At 49.4% G+C, this 24,945-nt stretch overlaps 1 non-coding gene across 1 annotated transcript; it reads right to left on the reverse strand.

The window, feature by feature from the left end:
- Nucleotides 1-23,226: 23,226 nt before the first annotated feature.
- On the reverse strand, nucleotides 23,227-23,299 carry TRNAC-GCA (transfer RNA cysteine (anticodon GCA)). The gene has a single exon. It is a non-coding gene; the product is annotated as a tRNA-Cys (tRNA).
- Between the last annotated feature and the right edge of the window lie 1,646 nt (nucleotides 23,300-24,945).

Raw genomic sequence — 24,945 nt, forward strand, 5'->3', positions numbered from 1 at the left:
CCCGTAATTGCCTGGGGCTGGGAGTGGAATTGACTGCAGATGAGCAAATTGGGTAATGCAAGTGCTTGAAAACTGGCTTGCGTTGGTGGTTGAACCCCTGTATAAATTCACTCATCAAACAGTATTCTTCCTATGGGTGAATTGTATGCCATATAAATTACTCTTTGATAAAACTGTTTAAAATGTGTATAGGGCTTCCCTGGTGGCGCAGTGGTTGAGAGTCCGCCTGCCGATGCAGGGGACACGGGTTCGTGCCCCGGTCCAGGAAGGTCCCACATGTCGTGGAGCGGCTGGGCCTGTGAGCCATGGCTGCTGAGCCCGCGCGTCTGGAGCCTGTGCTCCGCAACGGGAGAGGCCACGACAGTGAGAGGCCCGTGTACCGCAAAAAGAAAAAAAAAAAGTATATATACATATATATAAGTGTGTGTGTGTGTATATAATGAATTCTTTTAAAACCACAGTTGGTGTGGGATTACCACCTTCTCGTTAACTCTACAGAATGTCCTCAGTTAATGGCTGTGAATTTGAAAACAAGTGGAGGGGGTGCAGAATTGGAGGCCATGGTCTTTATGTGACCTAGGGCAGGTCCACAGTCTGTCCGGGCCTCGGTCTCCCCACCGTGACATCCTGAGTTGACGTGCTTAGATGGTGAGAGGTGCCAGGGTGTTGGAGCCTCTGCTGTGACTCCCTTGCCTGGCTCTCTTGGTGCTGTGGGCTCTCCCATCGTACCAGGCGCCACTGTAAGCTTTGCCTTTGCCACAGAGCACCTCTGCCTTCCTGTCTTTGTGCAGGGAATTTCCTCCCTCCAGCCCCAAGGAGCAAACACGCGGTCAGGAACAATTGGAAAATCTGGGTTAGGCTGGCCTCATTTCCCCCTAAGCCTGGCCCTTTCCCTTGACTTGGACCAGAGACGCAACCCAGAGAAAACCCCCTCACAGATCGAATGGCTTAAGCACCTACTGGGCATTTATATACTTTGCAGGCTTTCCTCTCTCCTGGCAGTCCTGACAGGTGGCCTCACATGAGATCAGAGATAGAGAGACACTTGCCTAAAGTCACAGAGCTGCTAAGTGCTGAGTTTCCTGCTCCTTCCACTAGAAGCCACTTCCTGGAAGGAGTCCAGGCTGCTTGCTCAGGTGGAAGCTGAATGAATTGGTGTTGTCATCTTGTTTGGTAATTGCCTGTGTCCCTCTCCTGTGCCTCCATCATTCTCGTCAGAATGCCAGGATGGCTCAAGTGCCGCCACCTCTAGGAAGCCTTCCCTCAAACCTCTACCCACTTACCCAGAAAGTTATGATACCCACTTCCTCTGAGTGCCAGCAGCCAAGAGCCAGAAGCACGTCAAGTTCCTTTCCAGAAACTGTGAGTAGCTCCATCTGGAGCATGACAAGAATGATGCCTTGGCAGTCGGAAGAAAACCTGGCCTCTCCCCAAAGGGCAGTGGGAGCTACAGCAGGGGTGGGACAAGCAGATGTGGCTTAAAAGAGGGTGGTTCTAGCTGCTGGGTGGAGGATAGTTGGATCAGAGTGGAGCCAGGTGGGAGGCTGGGGGGCCACTGAGGAGGCTGCAGCCTGAGCCCCTCCCAGAGGCACGCTCCAGTGGGAGGGCGTGGCCCCGCCCCTCCCTTCACCTTTGTCCTCCTTCTTCACCCTGTTCCCATCCCCTGTCCCATTCCCTGGGCCCCAGAAGTGCATGCTTATCTGATAAACTCCAGGGAGTACTCCACTGAGTGCCTTGCTGCTCCTACCAGAGTTTTGGGCTGGTTCCTTCTGGAAATGATGCCGAAGGGCTGAATGGCAGACCCTCGGGGCAGCATGAAGAGAAGGGGAAGTGGAGGGGCTCTGAGCTCCCAGGTTGGGCTGGGAACAGTCCGTAGGCCAAGGGAGAGCTGTGAAAGGGCTACTCCTGGCTGACTCAGACCCTCCTGCCCTTCTTATCAGGCCTGAGGAGCGATAAGGGGCCAGTTCCTGGACTGCGGGTTCTAGGCCTTTGTTGGGGGCAGCCAGGAAGTGACTTGTGGGTTTTGCTGCGCCTTAAGGAGTGAGGCTGACTCACAAGGGTGGGGGTCTGGGTGTGTTGGGTCCACCGGGTGGGAGGCGGGTGCAAACGCCAGGCCCTTCCCTGGTGGGAGAGGGTCCGGCCTCCACACCCACCTCCTGACAGCTGGCCACAGACCGGAGGAGTCCTTGCCCTGCTAGCTTAGCATGGGAGGGGTGGCCCAGGGCGTCTCCTCTATTTTTCAAGCAGAAAATATTTCCAGAATATTATTATTCCCCCAAGGTGTTGACTATTTGCTAAGTGCCAGACACTAGACTAAGGGCTTTGCCTGTACTGTATCCTTTAATCTTTACTCCAATAAAACCCCTGGATGGTTGGTGTTACCACTCTCCACGTTTTGCAGATGAGGAAACTGAGGTTCAGAGAGAGGAAGTGAATTGCTCAGATTTATGCAGCCAGGAAGCTGCAGATTCGGGATTCAAGCTGGGTCCAAAATTCAGAGACAGCTCTCTTGAAAAACCAAAATAGGTCGGGCAGGGAATGGGCATCAGGAGTTTTGTGAACCCCCGGGAGCCATCCATAGCTTACATCCAGTCCTCAAAGGAGCCACAGAAGACATCTGCCCCGGGGGATCCTTCCTAGCAAGGTGGACAGGGTTCTTCCCCAGCCCAGTCTGTGTGATGTGGTGAGAGACTGGCTCAGGTATTTGCCACAAGCTAGACGGGGAGGTGAGCAGCTGTAGGTCATAAATGAGCAGTTGGGTGACTCTGCTGTGGGGCAGGCCTGTCTTACACACTCTTAGAAGTGGGAGGAGGCGGGGTGCTTGGAGATGAGATAAAAGAACAGGAAATTCCCAGCCCAGTGGGAGAGACAAGGCCCTATTAGTCAAGACAGAAAAGCAATTCCAAAAAAGGGAAGGTTCTGATCTGTGTCACTGTCTATGTGTCAGGCCTCTGCCCCTCAGCATTTCTTAGGTTTGACGTTGAGCTCTGCTTGCGTGCTGGACGCCTCAGGCTCATGTCCTGCCAGCTCTCTGGCCCTGGTGGAAGGAGAGTCTCTGGCGGAAAAGTCCCAGAGCAAATTCTGACTGGCTTAGCTGGAGTCACGTGCCTCCCTGAACAACATCCCAGTGGTCTGGGGTGGGGTTTTATGATTGGCCAAGCCTCGTCTCCCATGCCCATCCTCACCCTGGGCCTTCTTGTGGGGCCACAACAGCAGCAGAACCATACAGAGTGGGTGGGAGGTAGAAGGGGAGATGGAGGCAGGCAAAAGCCAGGCGACCCCAGCGGCTAGCTGCCCACCCATCTACCCTTTCCACACAGGGGCTCTTCCGGGCCATGCCTGTCTGGCCAAGGATGCTAGAGGGTTAGCAACAGGGAGGGGCCACTGAGTGTCTTAGTTAAGTCAGAGATGTTCAACCTCAGCACCACTGACTTTTTTTTTTTTTTTTTGCCTCACTGTGTGGCATGCGGGAACTTAGTTCCCCGACCACAGATCAAACCCGCGCCTCCTGCATTGGGAGCATGTTGGAAGCACGGAGTCTTAACCACTGGGCGGCCAGGGAAGTCCCACTATTGATATTTGAGGCCAGATAATTCTTTGTTGTTGGGGACTGTTCTGTGCACTATAGGTTGTTTAGCCTCATCTCTACCTGCTAGAATCAGTAGCTTCTTTCCCATCTGTCTCTTGGACAATCAAAAACGCCTCCTGACCTTGCCGAATGTCCCTGCGGGAATTGCCCCTGGTTGAGAACTACTGACTTAGATGATCCCAAAGGAGGCCTTGAGATGAGGACCTCAGGAAGCTGGGAAGTGGACGGGGAGAAGACGTTGATGCTGAATGTGTTAAAGAGCAGGTTATCACTGTGGGGCTTAGTCCTGAAACTGAGTCCCCCTAAAACAGAGTTCCTCTGCCGAGTTTATGATTAACCTCTCTATCCAAAACTTTATTCTCTTTTTTTGTCCTGCCCCCATTCTCCTCAGAATTGAGGCATATCAAGGAAAAGGGGGGACTGAAACCAAGTAGGACTCTGCAGGGCCTTCCAGATACAAAAGCCCCTCCATGTCCCCTGTTTCTTGTTTATAGAGAAAGCTTTAGTCTCTAGACCTTCCCTGAGTTCCAAATGGCAGGCACAAGAAGTTAACAATTAGGGAAGTGAGGGAATAGAGGAACAAAGGAAAAACAGTCAATCAACAAAAGTAATGCTAGGGACTTCCCTGGTTGTCCAGTGGTTAAGAATCCGCCTTCCAATGCAGGGAATGCGGGTTCGATCCCTGGTCGGGGAACTAAGATCCCACATGCCACAGAGCAACTAAGCCTGTGCGCCACAACTACCGAGCTCGGGCACGTCAACTAGAGCCCACGCGCCACAAACTACAGAGCCCACATGCCACAACTAGAGAGAGAAAACCCACACGCCACAACTAGAGAGTGAAAACCCACACGCCACAACTAGAGAGAAGCCCACGTGCCACAACAAAAACCTGATGCAGCCAAATAAATAAATGTTAAAAAAAAAAAGAAAGAAAAATAATGCTAGCTTAAATGATAGCTCAGTGATAAAACAGAGTCCTAGTTCCTCCTCAGGGGCTACACATAGCAATCTGATACGTATCTGAGTTGTTCTGCAGAAACTAAGACACCCCTCGCAGGTGGAGGATGGTGACTCCATGCTGAGCACAAGCACTTAGACCCCAGACAGGTTGGAGCCAGAAGCTTGACGATTGGGATTCCTGAAGCATCACCTGTTACCTCACCACCAAATAGAAGAAAGTCTATGAGCTGATCACACACCCTGCAGCCCTTACCCCTAACGTTGCCTTTAAAAACCCTTCCCTGAAAGCCATCAGGGAGTTCGGGTCCTTTGTTTGCTGCATGTTGGGTGAGCAGACCTGAGTGTGGTCTGGTTACAGCCCTACAGGGGAACACTGGGAAATGGTATGGAACAGGTGACTCAGGAACCAGGGAGCTGGAGTATTTAGGCATCTGCCGTCAGTCCCCTTGAGGACACTGGGATGGAGCGGGTGTTAGTTCCAGGGCATGTCAGGCCTGCTGTGTGACACAGGGTGGCCCCTAGCAACTCAGAGAAAGCAGGTGCTGCCAGTTGAAAGTTGGGCAGTGGTGAGGGACAAGCGGATATGGGAGCACACTCAGTAACCCTGAACAGAGTTTCCTGTTCCTTCTTGCCTTGTTTTTCCTCTTCTAGCTGACATAACCAGGCCAGGATCTGCTTCTGAGGAGGGTCTGTGGGCCGGCCATGCCTTCAGACCTCTTCTGGGAGCTTCTTTACTCCCAGGTCCCCATGCTTAGTATTGTCTTTCCTACTGCTCCAGCCCCATCAGTCAGTTAGAATCCTGATCCTGCTATGTCCAAGCTGTGTGACCTCAGGCAGATTTCTTAAGCCTTCTGGGCTTGGATTACTCATATCAAATGGGGCTAATGACATCTGATACATGCTTTCAGGGTTATGAAACTGAAAAGAAATAATGTGATAGACACGCAGCTAACATCACTGTCCCTCCTCCCATGAGGAAGCTGGGTGTAAGCTTCCCCAAAGGTACTGAATGAGAGCAGGGCTGGCAAGCACTGCTCAGGGCAGGGTGGCCATTCAGAGGAAGGCTGATTCAGCGGACATGCTAGACAGGGAGTCAGGAGCCCTGCATATAGCTGTTGGCTGATTACAGCACCTGAGGCAGTTGTCCCAGCCTGAGCGTTGTGGTCCGCACCCACTGATTCCTTGTCTGAGCCCTGGGGAAGCTGGCAGTGCAGCCTGAGGGCCCTTTGTCAGGCCTCCCACTGTATGACCTGGGACAGCTCCTCCACCTCTCTGTGCTTTTTCCTTTCTGAAAAATGGAGATAACATGGCCAAAGCTGAATGAGATCATCACGAAATCTAACACTTATTAAGTCCCTGCTGTATGCATGTTTATGTGACTGAATCATGAATCTCTTATCCCCATTCTGCAGAGGCCTCAACCGAGGCTCAGAAGAGTACACTGTTCGGCTCCTCCCAGGCACTTGAGAGTCCACTCTCTGTACCCTGAGGCATCGCCCACCCCGCCCAGCACAGTACCTGGTCCCATCAACCAGCTCCCATTCCTGAGTGCTCACTAGCTGTCAGACACTTTTTTTTTTTTTAATGAAATATTTTCATTTCAAAAAGTTATGTATTGGCTTCCCTGGTGGTGCAGTGGTTAAGAATCCGCCTGCCAATGCAGGAGACACAGGTTCGAGCCCTGGTCCGGGAAGATCCCACATGCCGTGGAGCAGCTAAGCCTGTACGCCACAACTACTGAAGCCCGCGTGCCTAGAGCCCATGCGCCACAACAAGAGAAGCCACTGCAATGAGAAGCCCGCGTACCACAACAAAGAGTAGCCCCGCTCACCGCAACTAGAGAAAGCCCGCGTGCAGCAATAAAGACCCCACGCAGCCAAAAATAAATAAATAAAAATTCAAAAAAAAAAAGTTATGTATGGAAGGCATACTAAAACTTTAAACAGGATCCTAACAGGACATCTAAGCCTACGGAACAGACAAATAAATGCACAAATCTGCCCCACGCCCTGGGGCTAGCACTGGTTGTTGGACACTGGAGGGAGGGTGTCCTAGTGCAGAAGAGTCTCTGAAGTCATATAAATATAGAATACTTTATAGTAGTAGGTCAGCATTAAATACTAGTCACTGAACTTTCATAAGTTGTCTCATAGACTGAAAAACTTGTGCGCATCCAATGCATAGAGATAGTCCCTCCCCGGCTGGCCCAGCCTGTCAGTGTACAGACATGTGAGTGATGGGAGCTTCACAGCCCAGACAAGCCCGCAGGCCTTGTCTCCGAATCCTCCCAGAAATACTGCATAGTCAGTACTATTAACACCTCCATTCTAGAAAAGAGGAAACTGAGGCTCAGCAGGGTGAGCTGACATCATGCTTGTGAATGACAGATCTAGGGCTTGAACTCAGTGCTACACAAGTAATCAGGCAGCATGAATGGACCAGTCCTGGATCCAGGCCAGCTAAGGAGGAGCCTCATCACAGCTAAGGAGGAGCCAGTGGTCTCAGCATGGAGGGGACACCCTCTCTGTCAGGATCTGAGACTTGGTGGCTGTCCTTGCCCAGAGAACACCCAGCAGCTGGGCTGGGTGTCTGCACTCCAGGAGGCTCCAGGCTTTGTGTTCCCCTGACTCAGGCTCAGGAGAAAGGCTGGGGCCAAGGTCTGACCTGAAGTGCCAGCTGGGCCAGCCAGGAAGGGGCAAAGCAGACTGTGGGCAAGGGCACCACCTCCCTGCAAAATCTGCCTCCTGCTGTCTCTGGAAGGCAACTGTGCCGTTAGATCCTGGTTGAAGCCCTGGAAGAGGTTTATGGGTTTGTTACCACCTCTGTGAAGCCCTCCTGGACTGTCCTATGGGCCAAGCCCCTCCATTCTGCTCCTACTGTCACTTAAAGTACCCAGCTTGCACTGAAATCATCTGTGGCCATTATACGGATTTTTAAGCTGCTCCCTCCTCATCCTGCCTTCCAGGAAGCACAGAACCCCAGGGCCAAGCTCGCCTCTTCTAGCCTGAGGATGGAGTGGGAGGAGTGGGTAGGGGAGTGGTGGGTAGGGGTGGTGGTAACAGGAGCTGGCATGGGACCAGCGCGCCCTGACCTCATCACATTCTTGGAGCCAGGGAGGGGGTGGGCCATCCCCCTTCCAGCCTCCCAGAGTCTGCTGCTGTGGCTTGTGGGCAGGCTTCCAGACAGGAGAAGGACCCCAAGAACCCACTGTCTGCTTCCACTTGGGAAGGAGAGTAGCACAAACCTCAATTCAAGTCCCCGCTCTGCCTTGTTATCTAAGCTATCTGAGCTCAGTTCCCGTCTATGAAATGGAGATAACAATGATACCTAATTCCTAGGGTTGCCTTGAGGATTAAATGAGATATTTTAATCTTTTGCATAGTTCCTGGGGCATTCTTTTTGCTCAGTAAATATTAGCTACCCGGAAAGCTAAAGTATTTAAAGACCAAGGGTTCCTTCCTTTGGCAGTGGGGGCACCCAGCACCAGAAGAGTTGGGAGAGGCAGGGAGCGGCCCAGCCCAGGCTCTGGAGACAGGGAGCATTATGGTGCTGTCTGAGGGCTAGCAGAGCCAGTGGGTGAGGGTACAGGCTTTGTAGCCAGACTGTCCGGATTCAAATCCCAGCTCCACCTGTTACTGTAATGTTGGGCCAACCACTTCTGTGGGTCTCAGTTTCCCCCTCTGTAAAATGGGGGAAATAATACCAGCTTTCTAGGTTATCATAAGAATTAAATAACTCCTACATAAAGCACTTAGAACACTGCCTGGAACACACTAAGTCTGGCCATTAATGTCTATATTATTTAAGTCTGTCCAGAGTCGTCCTCATCCATCCCCAGTCATAATAATAACTTCAACAGCCACAGTTAATTGTCCTCTCGTTTATACATTCTCTCAACAAACCCATGACACCATTCTCACCTTCTAGGTGGGCACAGTGAGGCTCAGGAAGTCTGGGTAAGGTGCCCAAGATCACACTGGTAGAGACAGGATTTGAACTCAGGTCTCTGACTCCAGAGCCCACACACTTAGCCATTTACTAAACTGCACTTTTATGGGAACTGCAGGGGGCTGGACACCCAACTCATCAACCCTCATAAACAAATAGACCTTGACACAGTGGCCCAGCAAACACTGACTGTACTATTGTCCGGGTGCTGTGAGTGTTTAGAGAGAGGGTCCAGATGCAGCCTTGGCCCCAGGATCAGGTAGGACTTGGACTGGAGCATTAGGAGGGCTGTGGTTTCAGGTGGGAGCAAAGGTGTGGAGGAGGGGCCAGGCAGGGCGCAGGTGGGGCCACAGCAAGAGGCGTGGCTGGGGATAAAGTCAGAGGCAGGGGAGGGGGCTGGCCAGCCTCCAAGTGGAGTTCCAGCACGAAGCAAAAGGCTGAGGCCCAGGGCAGCCTCAAAAGCCCTACTGTCCCTGCCCTTCAAAATCCCAGCATTGGAGACCCAAGGACATAACAGATGCCCTGCTCAGACTCAGCCTAGAACAGGGATCAAGAGAATGGCCAGGGCGCCTCAGCCCTGCTCTCTTGGTTTGTTGTCCTCTCGGCGTGAACACACCCAACATGGCAGCTGGCACCCAGGGCACACCCAGCGCATGCTCCCTGCCTTCCTCCCTGGCACAGGAGGTGGAGTGGAACCCAGTCCTGACACAGGACTCCCTCCAAAAACAAATCCAACCCACCGTCAGCAACGAAAAATTTATTGGCGGTTTCTTAGGAATTTAAAAGGCAAGTTTCCTAGTAGAGCAAGACTTCCTGAAAATCCTACCTCCCATTGCAGCTCCTTCTCTAGGAGTTGTTTTCCTGAGGCCACAGCTTCACATCTCCTCTCCTCTGCAACTCCAGCCGCTCCTCTCCTTGCCCTCAAAATCCCAGTTGGCCTGTAGCCTTCCCACATGCACACTGAGTGCCATTAGCAGGACAGGCTACATCGTTTTGCAGGGCCTGGTGTAAAATGAAAATGTAGGGGCCCTGGTTCAGAGAGTATGGAGAATTTCAAGATGGTGACAGCAGAGTATTAAATTAAGTGCCGGGCCCTTCCAAGCACACGACCCTGTCGACTGCACGGGCAGCACGCCCACGGAGCTGACCCTGGCCTTTAGTGTGTGCCCTGCAGGGACTAGAACGTCAAGTTTCATGAATTTCAAAGCTAAAATCAGGGGCTTCCCTGGTGGCGCTGTGGTTAAGAATCTGCCTGCCAATGCAGGGGACACAAGTTTGAGCCCTGGTCCGGGAAGATCCCACATGCCGCAGAGCAGCTAAGCCCATGCACCACAACTACTGAGCCTGCGCTCTGAAGCCCGCGAGCCACAACTACCGAAGCCAGTGAGCCACAGCTCCCGAAGACTGCGCACCTAGAGCCCATGCTCCGCAACAAGAGAAGACACCGCAATGAGAAGCCCGGGCGCAGCAACAAAGACCCAATGCAGCCAGAACTAAATGAATGAATTTATTTTAAAAAATAAATAAGTAAAAATAAAGCTAAAATCTGAGGTTCCACCACCACCACCACCACCACCAAAAGAAAATCATATTTCGAAGACGGCTGCTCTGGGCTATACCCAGCCCACCCTCAACTCTCAACTGCTCACTTTCCAGGCTGCGTTTATTCCCCCAGTAGAAAAGTTTGAGGTCTTATATTTGAACTGATCATACCTTTTGCAAAGTGCTTTCATATGTTCTTTACGAGAGAGAAGTTATCATCTCATCTTATGGTTAGGCAAACTGAGATTCAGAAACTCTGCACTCGAGAGCTGGCATCTTGCTGGCCAGTAGCATATGTGGCACCAAAACAATAGGCTCCAGACCCCCTCAGCCTGAAGCCATTTCCCCCGGAGAAAACATCTGGACACCATCTAAGGTGAATGAACAAATGCAAACCTCAACACCAAGGGAATTACTTTTATTTATATGGTAACAGCAATTTCTCGTGTTGAAACAGCCTCAGCCAACCCCAGACAAACACCAGGCCTGAATCAGACCTCCCTCAGCAGAAGTGCTGATGGAAATGTGGGAAATGTCCCCATCCTTCCGACTCATAACGCGCAGTGCTCCTGTAACCACAGACCGAAGAAGGAAAAAGGGGACCCAAGCTCCTATTCCAAAAGGGTATAGTAGGGCTATTTGTTTTGTTTTACTCCTCATTAAAACTTGAGAAATCTTTATTTTTTTAAGTGAACTTTTAATTTTGGAATCATTTTAGATTTACAGAAAAGGTGTAATGATAATGTGGAGAGTTCCTTAGTCCAGTTCCCCATTATTAATGTTTTATTACCGTGTGGATTTGTCACAGCCAAGAAACTGACACTGGCACTCAGCTATTAACTAAATTCCAAACTTGATTTGGGTTTCACCTGGATTTTTCCACTAATGTCCTCTTTCTGTTCCAAGACTCAATCCAGGGAAGCACATGACATTTACTTATCATGGCTCCCCTTTAGTCTGTGACAGTTTCTCCCTGTTTTTCAAGACATGGACGGTCTTGGGAATTCCCTGGTGGTCCAGTGGTTAGGACTCCACGCTTCCACTGCTGAGGGCCTGGGTTCAATCCCTGGTTGGGAAACTGAGATCTTGCAAGCTGCACTGCCAAAAAAAAGACATGGATGGTCTTGAGGAGGAATGGCAGGTCTCCTGTCCAATGCCCACCAGTCTGTGTGGTTTTCTCCCCAGTAGACCTGGGTTATAAGCTTTCAGAGGGAACACCACAGAGGTGAAGTGCCCTTCTCATCACATCCTATCAGGAGTCCATGGCACCCACATGACGCCGCTGGTGAGATTCACCTTGAGCTTGTGGTTAAGGTGGTGTCTGTCAGGCTTCTCTACTGTGAAGTTACTATTTTTTTCACTTTCCAAACTCTACTCTTTGGAAGTGAGTCTATAAGTCTAATCCACCCTCAAGTGGGACAGGGCAGGAAACCTTGATATTTTTAATGTTAATTTAATTATCTTTTTTTAAAAAATCCTGGTTTAAAGTACAAAAGATACCAAAGGATCCAAGGCAAAAATTTTCTCCCCATCTCTATCCCTGAAAGTAACAATGTTACCATTTTCTCATGAATCATTCCAGAGGTATTTTATATGCAGACAGGTAAATATACATGCTTTGCTCCATCTTTTTTTTTTTTTTTTTTTTTTGGTGTAAGGGGGGAACTCTTGTGGCCTCTCCCGCTGCGGAGCACAGGCTCCGGACGCGCAGGCTCAGAGGCCATGGCTTACGGGCCCAGCCGCTCCGCGGCATGTGGGATCCTCCCAGACTGGGGCACGAACCCGCGTCCCCTGCATTGGCAGGCGGACTCTCAACCACTGCGCCACCAGAGAAGCCCTGCTCCATCTTTTTTACACAAAGGTAGCACGCTGGCCATACTATTCTACACCCAAGCATAGTGAGACCTTGTAAAGCACACAAGTTGTCTGACATGATGGATGATTAAATAAGTTACATTACTGCAGAGCAAGGGCCTGGCCACAGCTACCAGCAGTTACACAGGTAAATAGTATCTGTTCTCATGAAAAGGTAATATGTCAAATGAAAATAAAATCAAGTGCAGAGTACATATGATTTCTATTGGTGAACGCTATCTTTCAGGAGGATAAATTTCAGAAGAGGTCACAGGAGACCAAATGCCTGAGATAAAACAGAAGGCTAGTGAGTATAATGTTTTGCTATATATAAAAGGAAAATAAAAAGATGCGGCTGTGAGCTTTGGGGGAATGCAAACTCGAGGATCCCGAAGCCAGCCACCGGTGGATGGCAAGACCTTGTCACTCTTTTCCTAGTCAGGGAGGGAAGGGCTGTTTGACTTTCTAGAATCTGTCTGCCTGGATGGAGGGTGGTTGCAGTTAATTGCCTTGTGGAAAGAAGAGTAGAGTGAACACCCCACCCAGGGTGGGGACGGGATGTAGATTCCTCAGGCCTGAACTGTCAGGCTCCAGGCCACACATGTGTGGATGCCCCACAGCCCAGCAATATCCACAGCCTGCAGGATGAAGTGCTGCCTTTCAGCCTGGCACCTCTTCATTCATTCATTCATTCATTCATCCATTTACCCATCCAATCATTTATCCATTCTCCCATCCATCCATCCATCCACCCATCCAACCATTCATCTATCTGTCATTCATCCATCCATCCATTCATCCATTCTCCTTTCTACTCGTTTGTTTCCTTTATTCACTCAGCATTTATTATGTGGCTGATCCTTTGCCAGATACAGGGATACAGCTGTGGCTGAGATGGACCCAGGCCCCTTCTCGTAGAGTGTACAGTCTGGTCCAGAAGTAACCCAGTTTGGGGAGTGTATCAAAATCTTGGGCATTTTAGGATCACAGGGGACTTCCCTGGGGTTCCAGTTGTTGGGACTCCACATTTCCACTGCAGGGGGCACTGGTTCGATCCCTGGTCGGAGAACTAGGATCCTGCATGCTGCGTGGTGCAGCCAAAAAAAAAAAAAAAATCACAGAAGAAGGAACTAAGCCAGCCTGTGGAGCAGAGCTGCTTCGTGGAGGAGGTGACAACTTGGCTCAGTGGGTGCTAGTCAGGCTTGGGAGGCCTGAAGGGAGAAAAGGGAAATTTCAGATGAAGGAACAAGAAAAGGCCCACAGACCGGTACTAGCACCCAGTAACCAAGCCCTTGCCTCAGTCTGGACCCTGTGCCAGGCTCTTAGCAGTCAAAACTTCACTTCAGCCCACAGGAGCCCTTTGAGGGAGATAGTATGATCTCCATTTTTTCTAGCTTTATTGAGATATTATTGACATACAACATGTAAGTTTAAGGTGTCCAGTGTAATGAAGGATTACTACAGGAAGGTTACTTAACACCCACATCCTCTCACATAATTACCACTTTCTTGTGGTTATAACATTTAAGATCTACTCTCTTAACTTTCAAGTATCTAATACAGTATTGTTAATTACAGCCACCATGCTGTGCATTAGATCCCCAGAACTTAGTCACCATAAGGCTGGAAACGTGTCCCCTTTGACCAACATCTCCCCATTTCCCTCACTCTCCAGCCCTAGCAACCACCAGTCTACTTTCTATTTCAATGAGTTCAGCTTTTTACATTCCACATGCAAGTGAGAACATACAGTATTTGTCTTTGTCTGCCTTATTTCACTTACTATAATGCCTTCAAGGTCCATCCATATTGTTGCAAAAGGCAGGATTTCCTTTTATTTTATGGCTGAATAATATCTTAATCCAGTCATCCACTGATGGCACTTAGATTGTTTCCATGTCTTGACTACTGTGAATAATGCTGCAGTGAACATGTGGGTACAGATATCTCTCCTAGAGAGTGATTTCATTTCCTCAGGATATATACCCAGAAGTGGGATTGCTGGATCATATGGTAGTTCTTATTTTAATTTTTTGAGGAATCTCAAAAGGTAAACCTCAGTTTACCTTCCCACCAACAGTGCACCAGAGTTCCCTTTTCTCCACATCTTTGCCAATACTTGTTATCTCTTTGACGATAGCCATTCTAATAGGCGTGAGATGATATCTCATTGTGGTTTTGATTTGCATTTCTCTGATGATTAGTGATGTTGAGCATCTTTTCATGTACATGTTGGCCGTTTGGATATCTTTTTTTTGAAAAGTGTATGATCTCCCTTTTAAAGATAAGGATGCTGAAGGACGGGGCTGAGGTTTACCTTCTTTTCTGTGTCTCTCCCTGGTGCCCGGTCCAAGGCCTGACATACAAAATGTGCTCAAGAATTGCAGATTGGCAGAATGGCATGGGCTGGAGACTGTATATTGGATGACCCCATTACTAGGGAACCATGAATATGTCCCTGAAACCCTCTGCCCATAGCTTCCTGGTCTGTAAAGCAGGGATACTTTCAAAATCAACATCTTTAGAGCACTTGTGTGCTGTGCTGGGAAAAGCAGTAAACAACACAGAGTTCCTGGCTCCAGGAACTTCTGTGGAAGGATCTGAAAAGTTAGCAGGAAGTTATAATCCACCACAGCAAGATGATTTGCTCTGAGGGGGACATACAGGCACTGGGTGAGCACAGCTTGAGTTGCTATCAGAATTAATGAGATAATACACACTAACTAGAGAAGTCAGTGGCTTCCTATGTGCTTGGCACTGTGGTGAGTGTCTTACATGAACTAACTTGTTTAGTCATTACAATTCTACCAGGTCGGTATGATTATGATCAACACATGTACTAAGAGGAAGTTAGTGGAGGCTCAGAGAGGTCAGGTAACTTGCCCAAGGTCACACAGCTGGTCAATGGCAGAGCTGGAATCAGAGTCCAGGCTGTCTGGTCCTTGACCACAGACTCTCCTGGATCAAGGAGACTAGCAGGTAACACTGAATTTTCCTCTTCTGTCTCTCAGAAGATAGATAAGTTCATATCTACAGATCATGGAGCCAGGGGGCCCCAGGATTAGAGTAGTACCTCAAAAAAAAAAGGTCTATTTTTGGAACCTCAAATGAGGTCAAGGCCTGTCCCGAATCCCATGTTCTGAGCAGCGGGCCACATTCTGTCAGCTGGACTTCTCGAGGGTTTAGAGCAGAGAGAGGACTGGGAAGATGTTGGGTTGCAGCGTCCCAGAGCTCTGGCCTGATGTCCGAACCAGCCTTGTTCCTTGGGCTTCAGGCCTTGCCATGAGGTACCTGCCAGGGCCCTGAAATTGGAACAGCCTTCATCCCTCACTGCTGCGGGGAAGTGCCTTTGAGGTCCCAAGTTGCAGTGACTGCAGAGTAGCTGGCCTTTCTCCATCTTTCAGGACTACTCCCCACTTTTCTTTCTGTGTCCACCCCAGCAATCTGAGCATTATTCATGCCTGAAATATCTCAGAAAGCCACAACAGCCCTGCCCTTCACCCAAATCCACAGCCTCATGGCCTCTGTTCTTTAAAAGGTCATCTTCCTCCCTGCCTTTACCGACGGACCCCTTGCCCCAGGCCCTTCACACCTCGCTGTTTCACTGCACAGGCACTTGCCTGTCATTCCGTCCCCCATCAGGACTTTGACCACAGACACCACCTTCCTATCGGCCTCTGGGGCCCTGGGCTGCCGAGCTGGTCTGTCAGGTACCTGTGGGGATCTGCTAACATTTCCACTTCAGCCTGTCCTGGAGAAAGTACATGACATTGCGTAAGAGCCTCTCCCACCTGCTCTGAGGGGCCCAGAGGCTCGGGCCTCAGTCCTGGCCCTGCCCCTTTCCAAGACAGGGGGAGCCACACTCTTCGGGGGATGCCACTGTGTGTGTAGTCCCCAGAGTCCAGGCTCCCGGGTGGGATGGTCTCTGGTACGACTATAGCACACGCTCAGCACACACCCAGACCCCCTTCAGCTTACACCAGTTACTTCCAGCTGCTGGCAGCCAAGCCCTTCTGCCTGATGACTTTCTGGTCACCTGCTCACTGGGTGAGTGCTTTTCATAAACTAACTTATTTAGTCATCGTAAGTCCACACTCTGCCTGTACATCTTAGTCCAAAAGGGCCTCGAATGAACAGCGCCCCCCCTCCCAGTAGCCCTCCACCAATAACTGATGGTAAAGCCCCCAGCTCCTCCCCTTTCCTCGTCCCAGGAGCAGCCCCTCATTAACGCACCGTTTATGGGCTTCCTTCCTTGCCTGCCTCACCTCTCACCTCCCCTGCTAGTGCTTCGTGGGATCACTTCCCAAATAAATGTCTTGCATTTGAATCCTAGAATTGGGTCTGCTTGCGAGGAAACCCAAACTAAGACAACATCTAACTTCCAAAATTTATCGAGTGTTTTTGTGCCAAAGCACCGCGCTCAACACTTCACATGTCTTGAGTCATTTAATCCTCTGACAGCCAGGGCTATGAGGTAGGGACCGTTATCATCTCCATTTCACAGATGCAGAAACTGACTCAGAGCCGGGGCTTGAAGCCAAGCGGCTCCTCCTGTGACCCTGTCCTGCAGCCAGCCTGAATTGCTTTCGGTTCCTCAAACGACTCTACTCAGTCATCTCCTGCCCTCTGCCCTCTGGGGCACAGGGAGGTTAAATCACTTGGTCACAGCAAGTTAGAGGTTGAACCACATGGGTTCAAGAGCAGGCTTCCAGGCTGGGAGTCCTCACACTTCACCCCCGTGGTAGACGAACAGTAGTCCCTCAAGAAGTCCACGTCCGGACCCTGTGACTGTTACCTTCTATGGCAAAAGAGATTTTGCAGATGTGATTAAGTGAAGGATCTTGAGATAGAGAGATGATCCTGGATTATCCACATGGGCTCGATGTAATCACAACAGTCCTTATAAGAGGGTATCCTCCACCTGTGTCTTTCAGACAGAAGACAATGTGATGACAAACCAGAGGAACAGAGAGGAAGACATTTGAAAATGCTACACTGCTCCCTTTGAAGATGGAAGCCAGGAGATGCAGGTGGCCTCTGGAAGCTGAAAAAGGCAAGGAAACAGATTCTCCCCTGGAGCCTCCAAAAGGAACCAGCCCTGTCATCACTTTGACCTTAGCCTAGTGAAACTGACTTTGGACCTCTGGCCTCCAGAACTGAAAGGGAATACACTTGTGTTGATTTAAGCCACTACATTTATGGTGATTTGTTACAGTAGCCACAGGAAACTAATGCAACTACTGAACCAGCCCGTCCCCTACCAACTGCTCAGATGTAGCATGGTTCCCGAAAACAGCTGACACCTGGTGGGCACATCGTCAAGCAACGGGCAATTGCAACCCATCGCAGGGGGTGCCTGGGGCTGGGAGCACACAGAAGGGCCCGTCTGGTCTGAAGGGTCAGGGAAGACTTCCTGAGTGCCAGCTTCAGCCTAGGCTGGGAGGAAAGGGAAAGGGCGGGTGCTGAACAGAAGAGGAGCGAGTGCAAAGGCCAGGAGGTGAGAGAAAGCTTAATCATTTGAGGAACTGAAATGATTCCATGTGGCCAGCGCTTGAGGGAGAAATGGTAGAAGCCGTGTGGTGCAATGGTTGGGGGGGGTTCCGTAGGTGCTTGCGTGTGAGGCCATGCCTTGCTGTCTCCCAACTGTGCAATTTGGGGTAACTTGGCCTCTCTGTGCCTCAGTTTCCTCACCTGCCTGATGGTATTTTTTGTGTGTATGTTCCTATTTTCTTTATCTTTATTAAATTTTTTATACAATTTTTTTTGGCTGCATCGGGTCGTTGAGGCATGCGGGATCTTTTATTGTGGTACGCAGTCCCTTCGTTGTGGCACTCGGGCTTTTTCTTTAGTTGTGGCACTTGGGCTTCTCTCTAGTTGTGGTGTGCAGGTTTTCTCTTCTCTAGTTGTGGCACGTGGGCTCTGTAGTTTGTGGCACGTGGGCTCTCTCGTTGAGGCTGCAAACTCTGTAGTTGTGGCACGTGGGTTTAGTTGCCCCGCAGCATGTGGGATCTTAGTTCCCTGACCAGGGATCGAACCTGCGTCCCCTGCATTGGAAGGTGGATTCTTTAACACTGGACCACCAGGGAAGTCTCTATTTTTATACAAATTTTATTTTTAAAATGTTATTTTATTTGTTTTATTTTTGGCTGTGTTGGGTCTCTGTTGCTGCACTTGGGCTTTCTCTGGTTGCGGTGAGCGGGGGCTACTCTTCGTTGCGGTGTGTGGGCTTCTCACTGGGGTGGCTTCGCTTGTTGCGGAGCATGAGCTCTAGGCACGTGGGCTTCAGTAGTTGTGGCACGTGGGCTCAGTAGTTGCGGTGCGTGGGCTGTAGGGCACAGGCGCAGTAGTTGTGGCGCACAGGCTTAGTTGCTTTGCGGCATGTGGGATCTCCCCGGACCAGGGATTGAACCCGTGTCCCCTGCATTGGAAGGCGGATTCTTAACCATGGCGCCACCACGGAAGCCCTTTCTACAAAATTTAAAGTCTACTTTCCATTTACAGTTACTACAAAATATTGGCTCTATTCCTCATGTTGTACGATACATCTCTGAGCCGCTCTTACAGCCGATAGTTTGTACCTCCCACTTCCCCACTCCTATACGGCCCCTCCCACCCCACCTGATGGCATTTAACTCACAGAGTTCTGTGAGATTTAAATACATCTACAGGACTTGGAACAGTGTCTGGCAGAGGCGGGGCTCAGTAAATCTGTCCTCGATGCCTCCCCATATCAACAGTGAGGTAGCTGCCTGCACCCCCCAGGCGGGGTGAACGTACAGTACAGTCCAGGGCTGCGCACGGGGAGGCCCACGTCCCTCAGACTGTGAGAGCGGGTCAGGCTCAGCAGAGCCAACTAGCATCAGCCCTGGACTTCTGCTGGAAGTTCTGGGAAAGAGGAGCTCTTTCCGGGTTGGGGCTGCCGAGGAGGTGAAACTGGCGCAGCTGGAGGGCAGCTTCATCACCACGTGGGGAGGCCTGCCCGAGCAGGAAGCCAGCAGAGGGGAAGGCAGAGCCCTGAGGGAGAGAGGTGGATCTTGAAGGTGTCACCTAGGCCCCTGGATCCAGACGCGTCTGAACCACCCCCTTGGACTGTCTGGTTACAGGGACAATCATTTCTCTTTTTGCTTTCAGACTTTCAGCTGGGTTTCAGCCACCTGCAACCAGGCGAGTCCTGACTGACTGGTGTGTGCTCAGAAAACACGCACAGACTGTGACTGAGTGAGCCCTCTGAGTTTGGGGTGACTGCGTGGGAAGGGCCTCGCTGCCCTGTAGGACCATCCAGACTTGGAGGGATTCTGCATTTGGCCTGGGAAAGCTCCCTTTCCATTCTCCGCCCCCCTGCAGGGCCTGGCATCCGAATCTAGGTTCCTTCCAAAGGAGGATGAGGCTGGGCTCAGGGCAGGTGTGCAGCTGGCTGAATCCTAGTTTTCCTCTACCTGAAGCAAACCTCCCTCAACAGGGAAGGTCTCAGGTTCTGCTTGGAGCTGGGAAATGGGAAAGGCGGTTGAGTGCTAAAGTCCTGGAATGAACAGCCCACGGGGTAAGATGAATGCTTTTATCATTTCCATTTTACAGATGAAGACACTGAGGCAAAGTTACCTGTCCTCAAAGCTGGGGCTCACCAAACAGAGCTCAGAACTCTTTCTTGCCCCAAGACATTGCTTCATCCTCCTTAGCCATTTTCTTTCTGGTGGTCTGCAAATTGTTTCGGGCTTTCTTGCCCTTTCAAATCCGGATACTCTAACTCCTTATAATTACTCATGCCTTGCACTTAGGTCACAAAGAAGAATGTTTGGCCATACCTGGGTCTGTGTCTCTGCTCTATGCTGTACAAGCTGTGTGTCTTCGGGGAGGAGGAAGGGTAAGCTCGGACGAAGTGAGAGAGTGGCATGGACATATATACACTACCAAATGTAAACTAGATAGCTAGTGGGAAGCAGCCGCATAGCACAGGGAGATCAGCTCGGTGGTTTGTGACCACCTAGAGGGGTGGGATAGGGAGGGGGGGAGGGAGATGCAAGAGGGAGGGGATATGGGGATATATGTATACGTATAGCGGATCCACTTTGTTATACAGCAGCAACTAACACAACAATGTAAAGCAATTATACTCCAATAAAGATGTTAAAAAAAAAAAAGTTGTGTGTTTTGGAGCCAATGTCTTCACCTCTCTGGGCCTTGGCTCCTTCACCCATGGCAGTGGAGATGGCAAAACCTACTCGCAGCCTTTTAATGAGGACTGAGTTAATACATGTAAAATGCTTAAAACAATTAAGTCCTTTTGAAGTGCTCAATAAATGGCAGCTTTTATCATTCATTTCCTTCAGAAACTATATTGTGTAGTATTTCTTGAAATAAAATAGAGAAAAATGTCGCCCAAATAAGTAAATAACACAACTTTGAAAACTGCAATATCACCTATCTTTTCTCTTTTTGCTTTTTAATTTTGCAGCCTTTATCCATGTTGGCAGAGAAGCAGCAAGAGGATGGGGTTGGGGGGAGGGCTGGTGCTTCCTGCTTCTGGCCACAGCAGGCGAGCTAGTATCAGGTCACCCCTCCTGTCGAGAGCACCTAGAAATGATTGAGAAGGACAAGGGAGTTGTAACTGGGGAGTTGCTTTTCCCCTCAAGGAGTGTACTGACTGGGGCAGCTGAGAGGCTGAGAAGCTGGCAGGGCTTTGGTGTCTCAAGGTCTGGGGGAACGAAAATTGGAGTGAGGACTGACCCATGGTGGCGGTTCCTTAATAAAACCCCAGGCTTGAGGTGAGACTCTAATAACTGTGATTAATGCATTCAAGAAATTAGAAAAGAATTTCAGCAGGAAACTAGAAACTATAAAAAATAATTAAATGGAAGTCCCAGAACTGGAAAATATAATACTGCAATTAAAATTTGTAGTTGTTGAATCACAGGCTCCAAGCCACTGCCTAGGTTTCGGTCCTAGCCCCAGTCTTTACTATTTACAGTGCTGGTCCTTGTTTTTCTTTTATTGAGAAGCAGCTTTGGATGGTCTTCTGGACACTGACGGTGATGACGATGATGATGAAAATGATGGCAGCTACCACTTCCTGATCACCTGCTATGCTCAGCCCTCATTACCCACATGATTTTGCAAGCGTGAGGTAGGTATTATTATTATTCCTGCATAACTCATCAGTGCAGAATGGGAATTTGAACCTGGGTCTGAGTCCAGGATCTCTGCCATGCCTGGACTTCCCATGGTCTCCTGGGAGGCAGTGTGGTGCTATGGCCCAGAGCATGGGCCCTGGGGTCAGACCTATTAATAGGATGCTTGCTTAACCTCTCTGGGACTCAGTTCCTACTTCATGGAGTTGTGTAAGGATTAAACGTGGCAATAGATGTGTGCTCAGCACCAGATGTCATGGTTATCATTGTTGTTACTAGAGTTTTGCATTCTAGAAAGCCATCTGGTCCAGTGGACTCCCTTTGGTCCTAACCAACTTGGGATCACATGGCTGGTCAACCATTGAGGCCAACGGAGGTGTAAACCTCTCACACTTGGAGAACGGGGGACCATCAGAGACCTCGTTAAGCTTGGCCAGCCATGTTCTGATTGTTCTCTTGTTACTTCTCAGTGAGCTTCTGTAGCCAAGAGCTTTCCCAGTTAGGCTCCAGTGATACTGAGGAGAATGCTGTGGTTACCGCCTTCTCCCCTCCCCTCCCCTCACTGTTAAAGATCTACATGGAGCTTTTGGACAGAGGACTGACCTCCAGCTATTTTGGAAGGGCCTATCTTCTATCAGGGCTGATTCTGGTCTGAGCTGAGATTGTATTTACTGGCCAAAGTCTGCTCCAAACTAAACATGCCATCACATTCCTCGCAGCCTGTAACCTCCATGGGGAGAAGCTGGGGGCCATAGTGGAGCAAGGAAACCTTATCTGATTCCATTTCAGCAGGATTCCGCTTCACTTGGTGGGGGACATGGGGGAGAGAAAGGAACAGATAGTCTTAAAATGAGCTGAATTAAGGATCACATTTGATGCATTTTCTGCAATGATAGGTAGAGGAGACCAGGAGATTTACAAGTGAAAAAGCACACATTTTAATGTGGGTGTGCCTTTGCTTTTTTCTACTCATAAACTTAAAAAAGGCTTGTTTTTTTTCTTTCCTTTCTTCCTTCCTTCCTCCCTCCCTTCTTCCCTCCCTCCCTCCCTCCCTTCCTTCCCTTCCTCCCTACCTCCCTCTCTTTTCTTTTCTTTTCTCTCTTCTTTGTTATGATATACTTACAGTAAGCGGCACATATTTGAAGTGTATAATGTGATGTTTTTACACACCCACCCACACATACCCATAAACACACACACAAATATATATTCATGATACCATTATTATGATCAAGATGAGGAATATATCCATCACTCCACAAAGTTTCCTTATACTTTTTTGTAATCTCTCCCTCCCATCCCTCCCCACTTACCCCCTACATCCCCAGACACTCACTGATCTGCTGTCCAGTCACTATAAATAGCTTGCATTTTTTAGAGTTTTACATAAATGAAATCACACAGTATATATTCTTTTTTTGCCTGGCTCCTTTCACTGAGCATAACAATTTTGAGATTCGTCTGTGTTGTTGTGTGTGTCAGTAGGCCCTTACTTTTTATTGCTGAGTACTGACTAGTTCATTTTATGGATGCACCACAGTATGTTCATCCATTCACCTGTTAAATGGACCTTTGGATGTGTCCAGTTTTGGGTAATTACAAATAAAGCTGGTACAAACATCCAAGTATAAGTCCTTTTATAGACACATGCTTTTATTTCCTTTGGGTAAATTACCTAGGAGTGGAATGGCTGGATCATACGTTTAACTTTTTAAGAAACCGCTCTCCAAAATGGGTTTACTATTTTACATTCCCACCAACAGTGCATGTTTCAAAACATTTAAGGAAGCGAGAAAGTCGTTAAGGTAAAAAGTAAAACTTCTTATAATTCTACCTCCTAGTGATTGGCCTGCTTAACTGTTTCCTGTAAATCCTTTCAAGGTTTCTTTGTTGTTGTTTTTTTTTATGCACATACAGAGCCAGACTGAGACACAGAGGTGCCCTGGGCAGGCTTGTAATTTGGCATCCCCTCAACTTGATATTTTAAAAACAGTGGTTCAAAATTTACTTAGGCAGGATGTGGAGAAACTGATTTTCTGTTAATAAAATAGATCATTCCTCTTTCTTTTTGAAACAGAGAATTTATTACATACACAGAATGAAATCTGACCTTTTAACTTACTTGGAATTGTCCTGGAATTGCAGTCATCCAAGCAGTCAGTTTCTTTTTTTTTTGGCCGCGCCACGTGGCACGTGGGATCTTACTTCCCTGACCAGGGATCGAACCTGTGCCCCCTGCATTGCAAGCACGGAGTCTTAACCACTGGACCACCAGGGAAGTCTAAGCAGTCAGTTTCTTGGGGGCTGTATTAGGGGCTAAGATTCAGGTGACGCACTAACAAATCACTAGGTCTCGGGGAGGCACACATCTCTGACCAAGGACTAAGCTGACAGACCACGGACCTGAGAGAATCGTCGCCTAGCTGAGCTGGACTCTGGCATGGTGGCACAGCCTAGAGTTGCTCCTAGTGCTGAGGAAGGGAATGTTCTAGTTTCCCCCAGAGGAGGCTATTTCCCTCTGAGCACTGGTTACCACAGGTCTGTCCCGCGTGGAAACCTGAGTTAACCGGCACTGTGTTTTGATCTAGTTCAGTGCTGTTGGGGTTCCCCTTCTAGACTAGCACCCTAATAGGCTGCCTGGCTGATCAACTCTGTGCACATATTAACGTGTACTAGTGGTTTTTTTTTTTTAATGTGTATACAAATTGAATCATACAAATTCATTTTGATCTGTAACTTGCTTTTCTTTTTCGCCATGTAACAATAAGTTCTGAGATCCTTTTACGTCAGCCTATGTAGATCCATCACATCCTGTTGTAAAATGTGGCAAGGTGGTCCACCAGACGGATGTACTGTAATGTGGGACTTTGCAACTCTCATGAGCACAGGAATCGCCTTGGGGATCTTGTTAAACTGCAGCTTTGGATTCAGCAGGTCCAGGGTGGCACCTGAGGTTCTGCACACCCCCCCGGTACTGCCCGAGCTGCTGGCGGCGGGACCACATGGAGGAGCAAGGCTACAGTGCCTATGAGGGACCCACCAGTGAGGGGCACGTGGCTGTTACAGACAGTGCAGTAAACATCCCTGGACATCCAAAAGGAGCCCTAGAGAAGGCTTTAGAGTCAGAAGACACAACATTGAGCTCTGACCCTCTGGCTAACCACGTGGCCTGGAGCCTCCTTCCCGGCAATTCAGTGCCTCCACTCTCTTAGACCCTAGGGATAAACGGTCCCTGTCCTTGAGTGCTCTGAGAGTAATACTACTAATCCTGGCCCGCGGAGCAGTGGGGGCGGAGGGAGTGGATGAGATAAGGATGGAAAAGGGCTTTGTCAGCTGTCCAGCCATCCACAAAGGGGCAGTTCTGTTCCAGTTGGAAGACAGACTGGGCTTGCCAGGTGAGCAGCGGCTAGACCGGGTTTTCTTTAGCTGAAAAGTGCCCTGTGGCATTTGTCTGCACTTTAAAAAAACAAACCAGACCTACACATGGATCTGCCAAAGAAGCCAAAGCCAGACTGTGTGGAGGAAGAGGGCCCAGTCATTTGCAAACTAATTTTTCTTTTTTCTTTTTTTTTGGTGATTCCAGCAAGTCTGGGGTGCAGTATGGGGCAGTGAGTTCCACCTCAGGCTGGGAGGGGAAGGCCTCGAGGGAGGAAGCCAAGGTCCTCAGCAGACCCTGACTCCCGCACCTGCTGAATGAACAACACAGATGTCCAGTGGATAGTGGCCACTGCCTTCATTCCTTTGCCATCGCTGGACAAACTGTGCTCCTGGAAGTCAGGGCTGTGGGCTCTGAGAGCCTGATGAGCTTAGAGACTCAGAACTGGCCTCTGGAGTTGGTGAGACCAGGGTTTGAATCCAGAATCTGACACCTAATTCCCAAGGGACTCTGAGAAAGTGAACTGATTTTTTTTTTTTTTTTTTTGC

This window comes from Neophocaena asiaeorientalis, unplaced genomic scaffold (genome assembly GCF_003031525.2).
Source record: "Neophocaena asiaeorientalis asiaeorientalis breed wild unplaced genomic scaffold, Neophocaena_asiaeorientalis_V1.1 scaffold251, whole genome shotgun sequence".
Taxonomy (NCBI): Eukaryota; Metazoa; Chordata; class Mammalia; order Artiodactyla; family Phocoenidae; genus Neophocaena; species Neophocaena asiaeorientalis.